At 35.1% G+C, this 7,500-nt stretch overlaps 1 long non-coding RNA gene across 1 annotated transcript in view; it reads right to left on the bottom strand.

The window, feature by feature from the left end:
• Positions 1 to 7,500, bottom strand: part of LOC115218776 — a 227,090-nt gene that overhangs the window by 54,720 nt on the left and 164,870 nt on the right. The gene's annotated exons all lie outside the window — the stretch shown is intronic.

Below are 7,500 nucleotides of genomic sequence, written 5' to 3'. Positions count from 1 at the left end.
GCATTTTACTAATACATCTGTTTGTTTTCTATACCATCTGTCTTTGTCTTTTTTGTGAATTCTCCCTACACCACACACACACACACACACACACACACACACATATATATATATAACAACTGAGTAATAACCTCATAACGTGCATTTCAGAGCTTCTACACGATTATAATATGTCATCGTACATCAGGAATACTCATTTTATTGGATATACATGTGGAAACTCTCTGCATATAGTAACGGATTTCCACACGCATATCCAGTTACCAAAGCACAAAAACAATTGTTGTCTTGTGATTAAAGCATGTCCATTCCATCGTCTTTGATGTATACATACATATATATATATATATATATATATATATATATATATATATATATATATATAGTATTTCAAACGTGAGTGATATGTATATATATATATATATCACTCACGTTTGAAATACTATTGGGAAGCTTAAGTTGAATAATTATAAACGCCTGAAAAAGTAGAAAAAAAAAGCAGAAAACAAAACAATCAAGTTGGAAAAAAGAATACTTCTCTTTTCTTCCAAAGAGCAAACACGCACTCATAAAAGATAAAGGAAAAAAGGAAAGAACCGGCGTTCAAGACACCTTGTCTGTTAAAAGTGTTAAAGGTCTCTTTTGTATAGCAAGCAACAACTCACAAATCACTCCGAGAAAAAAAAAAATCCATCCCCACCTCCCATAATAAATAACCAAACATAAAACGTAAAGTCGTTTTTTTTTTTACTTAAATTACAAAAACAAAAATTTGTTCGCTTTTTATATTGCGTGACGTAGCGGAAGCTTTAGCGCTTACGGAAGTGTAGAAAAACAATGTTATCTTACCTTTCAAGAGTAGATAAGAAAGAAAGGTAAAGAAATAAAAGCCTCCAGTTATGCGAAGTATAGAAAAAAACAACAATGAAACGCTAAAAAACGACAAAAAATACAAATCCCGCCATTCTCTGCACAAAAGATGCTTTTTGTCTTTCTATCTTCCTTTCTCACTCTCTTTCACTCACTCTCTCTCACTCACTCTCTTTCTGGTAGTTTCTCTTTTTGTCACTTCAAGGACGTATTTCTTTTATCTCTCCATCTCTCTCTATATATATTAGCAGATGTCTGTATTTGTATGTCTGTACATAATGGCAATGAGGGAGTGAGAAGGGAGAGAGAGAGAAACAGAAGAGGGAGAAATGTAAATAGTGTGTGTGCGAGTGAGTGAGTTAGAGAAAGAGAGAGAGAAACAAAAGAGGGTGAGAGAGAATGTGTGTAAGCGAGAGAAATACGGAATGAGAAAAATAGAGAGAAGAGAGAAAAGTTTCTATAGAAGTTGAAAGAGAGGGATAGCAAGAGAGAGAGAGAGAGAGAGAGCGAGCGACTCTGATCTTTGATACCGTATGTCTGTTCTATAGGTGAAGGTGAAAGAAAGCCGGCACAAAGAGAGAGGGAAAGCGGGTGAGAAAGACACGCTGATGTTTGATACTGTGTGTGTATATGTGTGTGAGCGTGTTTGTGGCGTTCCACAATCGCCATTTATTTCAATCACTCTGGTGAAGATATTCACGTAACTTTCACTCATTTTTTCATTTAATCCCCATTTTAATTTTCGAAAAGGTTTCCGAGAGAAATGTTCTCACTCTCTACCAAGAGGAGATGGGGTAGTTGTAGATAGATGATCAGTATTATACAGTGAAGCAAAGACGAGTATAGGTCACTAGAGACCCCTGCACAACGACAGTAAAGACATGAAAACTACGGAAGGAGAGTGGATCTTTTCACTTTGACCGGCAGATTTTAAAAATAATTTCTTTGTATCTAAACACTTTTAAACTTCGTATACTGGTAGTGTGTTACATAGACGTCATTGATTGGTTGAAATTGCCGAAATGCAAGAAATTAAACAACAAATATCTTACAAACTACAGAATGTTCTCAAGAAAGCCAAAAGAAAAAGATGTTTTATGTAAAACACACTAAATTACGAAGTTTAAAAGTATTTAGTTACAAAGAAATTATTTTAAAAATCTGCCGGTCAAAGCGAAAAGATCCAGGAGAGCTACTGCACACAGGGTCAAAGAGTCACAAGCAGCAAGGGAAAAACGGTTAGAACAATTACGTCAACAAAAGGCAATCCGCAGGAGCCAAGAGTCAAAAAGAGGAAAGAAAAAAAGCATTTAAAGGATGCAAGACAAAGACAAGCTGCCAGAGTTGCCAATGAGACAATAGGTCAGCGAGGGATGAGACAGTGAAAAAAGCAGGAGCAAACAGTTGCTGCAAGACTTCGCCGATCCCCAGGGGAAAGACTTAAGAGTTTTGGTCAAGATAGACTTTTAAGGGAACTAGGAAAAGATCAGCTTTCAACTAGGATCCAAAGTATGATTATTGTACAGAGAAATTAATTGAATTGGAACAATGTCAAAAGAGTGCAGTTTTCGTAAAGGAAAAAAAAAAGGAGGGGAAAAAGAAAGCCCCATTATGTGTTGTGGTGGAGGAACGGTTGTTTTGCCGAGGTCTGGTACACTCCTAGATACTTTGAAGACATTGCATTTGGGAAACACACCAAGGAGCATGCACTTCTTGAAAAACATTCGAAACTATAATTCAGTTTTCCAAATGATGGTCTTTGGCATTCTTCTATTACAATACACGATGAAATCAATTCTGAATTCATAATACAAAAAAAAAAGGATCTTTTCGGTTTGAACGGCAGTTTTTTAAAATAATTTCCACATAACTAAACACTTTTAAACTTCGTATACTGGTAGAATGTGTTTATAAAACGTCTTTTTCTCTTGGCTTTATTGAGAAAATTCTATGGTTTGTAAGATATTTGTTGTTTTTTCTTCAATTTCTGCAATTTCAACCAATCAATGACGTCTATTGAGATGAAAACATTCTGTGCCGGATAAATATGTCCCTCGTTTAAGAAACAGATTGGGTTTATTTACATTTCTGAAGAAAAAAAAAGATACCCATCCCCCCACCCCTAACCCTAATCCTAACTAACCCTAACCCTAAAACAGATTGACATGCAATAGATCGATACTAGGGTCATAATTATGGGTGACAATTTCATATGACACCGCTAGAAAAAGCTGCCGTTCAAACCGAAAAGATCCCCCCACCAAAATAATAATAACAAACGAAAATAAGGAACAATTTAATTCCCGGGCAATGCCGGGTGCCTCTGCTAGTATCTATTATTCACGCGATCATTTATGATAAAAGAAGCAAATACCTATCTCTCTTTCTCTTTCTCTCTTTGAGTAGCTTATATAATGTATGTGTACGTATGTGATCGTTTGTGTATGCATGTTTAATTATCACGCGTAGAGCTCATCCATTGATATATGTGTGTGTGCATGTTCAGTTATAATAAAAACGATTAATCAGATGGGTTTCTCTATACTTTCGTTGCGTGTCAATTTATTATTCTTTTACAAGAATGTTGTTGACAGGGACTTCGAAGTTTTGGACGAAACTATGAAGTCTCTATCAGCATAATTCTTGTATAATATCTCTAGGTATTAAGAATCGGTTTACTAGAAAATCGTATTTTATGCTTAGCAGGAAAACAGTTTTATCAGTGGGCCTGTTGATACTTATCGGTATTAGTCTTGCCTGCTTTGATTGGCTGAAAGAAATGTTTTAAGAATAGAAAGATAATTATAATTTTCCAAGATTTTAGTCAGACTAATTTGCATAATTACAAAACATGAACGAAAAGAAAGAAATCATACTTTTTAATTATTTTACTAATTTCACTCATTGCACCAGGGTTACGCTGGGGGTAACAGCTTGACGGGCTTAATCGAAGAAATGGACCCCAAAATTAACCATTTTAAATCTAGTAATTAAGCTGTTACTTTTACCGAAACCTAAGTTACGGGAAAATAAACCAACACTGGTTGTCAAACGTGTATGGACAAAACAAACTACTCACGCATGCGTGCCTACAAATAGACACAAAATCACGTACATTATATATATATATATATATACACACATACACACAATGGACTTCACGCAGTTTCCGTCTCCTAATTTCACTCACAAGGGCATTTGACAGCTTGGGGGCTAAAGTAGAAGACTTTGACCCTCAATGCCACGCAGTGGGACTGAACCCGAAACCTTATGATTTCGAAACGACCTTCTTAATCTTACATTCATACGTCTGCCAGTGGTATGGATTTAGTTAATTCAAGTACAGATTTACGTAGGAAAATATTTTTGGAAAAAAAGTAAAAAAACAAGAACAAAACAAAACAAAAAAAAACAGAAAGAAAACATACTAGTGCTTGTTAGTGACTTTTAAAAGATTTGTGAGATAATTCCAAGTAATTAAGAATTAATACCAGTGTCTCAACATGGGCACAGCCGCTGGCTGGAACCGATAAAAAAGTAAAGGAGTAATTAGATTTATAGAAAATTAAATTTCTATGTCTGGAGTAAAAGTTTGATCTTGTTAAACTATGCCCTCAGTACAGAGCTTGAAAACGTATTGCTTTTTCACTTATCGTTATCATCACTGTTATTATTAATATTATTATTAGTAGGGTGGCGACCTGGCTGAAGCGTTAGCAGGCCGGGCCTTTCGTCCGTCTTTACGTTCTGAGTTCAAATTCCGCCGAGGTTGACTTAACATTTCATTCTTTCGTGAGCGATAAAATCAATACTAGTTGAGCCCTGGGGGTCGATATAATCGACTTACCACTCTCTAGAAACCATTATTAATATTATTTCCGAACATTCTGAATCCCAATTCTGTCATGGTCGACTTTGCCTGACAGCCTTTCGGGGGCGATAAAATAATTATTAGTCAAGTACTGGAATACATCGTCTTGCCACCTCCTGTTAAAACTGCTGGCCTTGGATTAAAAATTAAAATCATTATTTTTAATATCACCATTAAAGTGGGAGCTGGCACAATCGATATAAAGCCGGAAAAAATGCTTCGCGGTGTTTCTGCCATCTGGGTTCAAATCCCACCGGATTCAACTCTTTCATCCTTTCTTTGTCGATAAAATTAAGTACCTGTCAAGAACTTAGATCGATATAGTCTACCGCAGGCCTTGTGTGTATATTAGATACCATTAGTGAGATCAGCATCGTCATTATCACTGCTGTGTCATTATCAACACCGTCATCTTCACCATCGACATCACTATCTACTATTACCATCACCATTATCAGCTCCCCCAAAACGTCACCACAAATCGTGCATCAACACCACCATGCAATTATATTTTCATCACTGTCAATACTCTCATCGTTCTCACTATCAACACTATTACCATCAACAACATCGTCACCACCATCACAGCTAATCTCACCACCAGCTACATTCCTGTCATCGCCATCATCAACTTCACTAGCATCCTCACCAGTAATAGCAACCCAATGCAATTCACCGCTATCACCAATTCCATGTCATTAATCGTAAGGGTATGAAATGAAGAAAATCATAAAAATGATGATAGCAAAGATCATGATGATCTTGATTGGAGAAAAAAAAACACGTCTCAGCAACAGCAAAAATAGAAATATCAATAATGCCACGTTGCACTGGGAGATGTACTTAACTCTAAAAAGTTATGTGAGAACAATATTATATATATATATATATACATACACACGCACGCACGCACACAGACACCTGCACACAGACATATATGTGATATGATTATGCATATTTTCCTTTATATCGTGCATCAGAAGTTTGTTCTTTACGTATTATTTATTTAACTTTATTATTTGACTTAATGGTCGTAGCCTGAAATGGTCTATCGTATACTTTAAGATTTTTGAACAATTTTAGTGAAAAATAACTTGCTTAACGTTAATTATGATGTACTCTGCGGATCACATTTTAGTAACGGATGGACAAGCAGTTATTTATGGCACTCAATTACTTATAAAGTACACAAATATGCATATAAACGGAATTAAACGGAAAGCAAGAAGTTAGTGCATGGAAATACATATTAAATCGGTGAATATCCAGAGATTTGGTTTATTTCATACTTATTTGTTAATACTAATTTAGTACATATCTATGTAGTATGTATAATACACATTATTGCATCTATTTGTAAACAAATTTCCGAAACAGCTGTAAAGGGCTACCTTGAATTTTCGTCTTTCTTCACAATTGTTTTTACGCTTTTTAATCTTTCGAAAATCTACCTAGCTACAGTCTATCTTCTTGCTTACTTATATGAGTATTTGTGTAACTTATTCCCAAACGATTTGCTTGCACATCTTTTATATTATATTAGCTTTATTTTGCATTTCCTGTATCCACATCTTGTTTATCCGGATTTCGTCTCCCATATTTATGACGATGGATTTTAGGAAATCGATCTACTTTGAGTATTAAACTTGTCCATATCTTTCTTAAATCTTGACGTATCATTACGCACGTGTGTGGGAGTGAGTCAATAAATACAAGGCATTCACGCAGTTTCCGTTTCCTAATTTCACTCACAAAGGCATTTGTCGGCTTGGGGACAATAAATACAGGCATTCTCTATTTGTTGCGCGTTTTCTGTCAACTAAATAATTTTATTGACTGTTTTTTTTGTATCTGGAATGTCATGTAATACTTTTCATAACAGACCGACAAAGTGGACCTTTGAGTAACAGTTGTAAAGATTCATCTTCCAATAAATTGTCTCTATTTTCAGTATTGAGTACTCTACTCTATTTTCTTCCTCTTGTGTACTCATACATTGCACATATGTGTCGGCTTTGTGAATGTATAGCGATGTAAACCGGTGAGTAGAGTTAATTCCCTTTTCGTAAAAAAATATTTGATTGTTTCATGTTATCCCAGAATGGCACAGAATACAAGCAGAGGAACGTACTGGAATTTATATTTTAGACATTTTTGTTTCCCTACCTTGCGAAGAGGATTATCCAAAACCGATGGTCTAAGAGTCACGAGTAATCTCAATGATCGCGAGCTAGATGAATTAGAAAAGTACCCCTCAGAGTTAATTAAGAAAAATAGGAAGAGATTCATAGCAGATATTGACTTTGACATCTTTAATATTTTGGATACTGCGTTAAATTATATCCTTACAGAAAACATTAAAAAAAACTCATAATAATTCTACCAACTCGCCATATTCGTACACATTTAATCCCAATGTTTTCCTATACACTCCTTATCTTCAGATAAAGGTTGCACTTATTAGTTCTCATTATTTTAAGGAAACTGACTATGACATTACACATTAAATAAAATACACAACCCGGACCAATGTTTCCAAAGGTAAAAACAGGCTAAGAAATATTGAGTGTTATAATCCATCACAAAGTCCATACATCGAAGATTTCTTAAACTGAACTTTATTATTTTTCGATCAATTATAAGGTTTTTGAGAGAAATATGATTAAGATAACATATTCATGTTGTAAAGTTTACAACTGTACAAAATGTGAACGCATAATACCAGTCCCTCTCAGAATTACATATTTTGAACGGCAGCT

The sequence above is a fragment of the Octopus sinensis genome, linkage group LG14 (assembly GCF_006345805.1).
Source record: "Octopus sinensis linkage group LG14, ASM634580v1, whole genome shotgun sequence".
Classification (NCBI taxonomy): Eukaryota; Metazoa; Mollusca; class Cephalopoda; order Octopoda; family Octopodidae; genus Octopus; species Octopus sinensis.
This window is presented reverse-complemented; position numbering and strand designations above follow the sequence as displayed.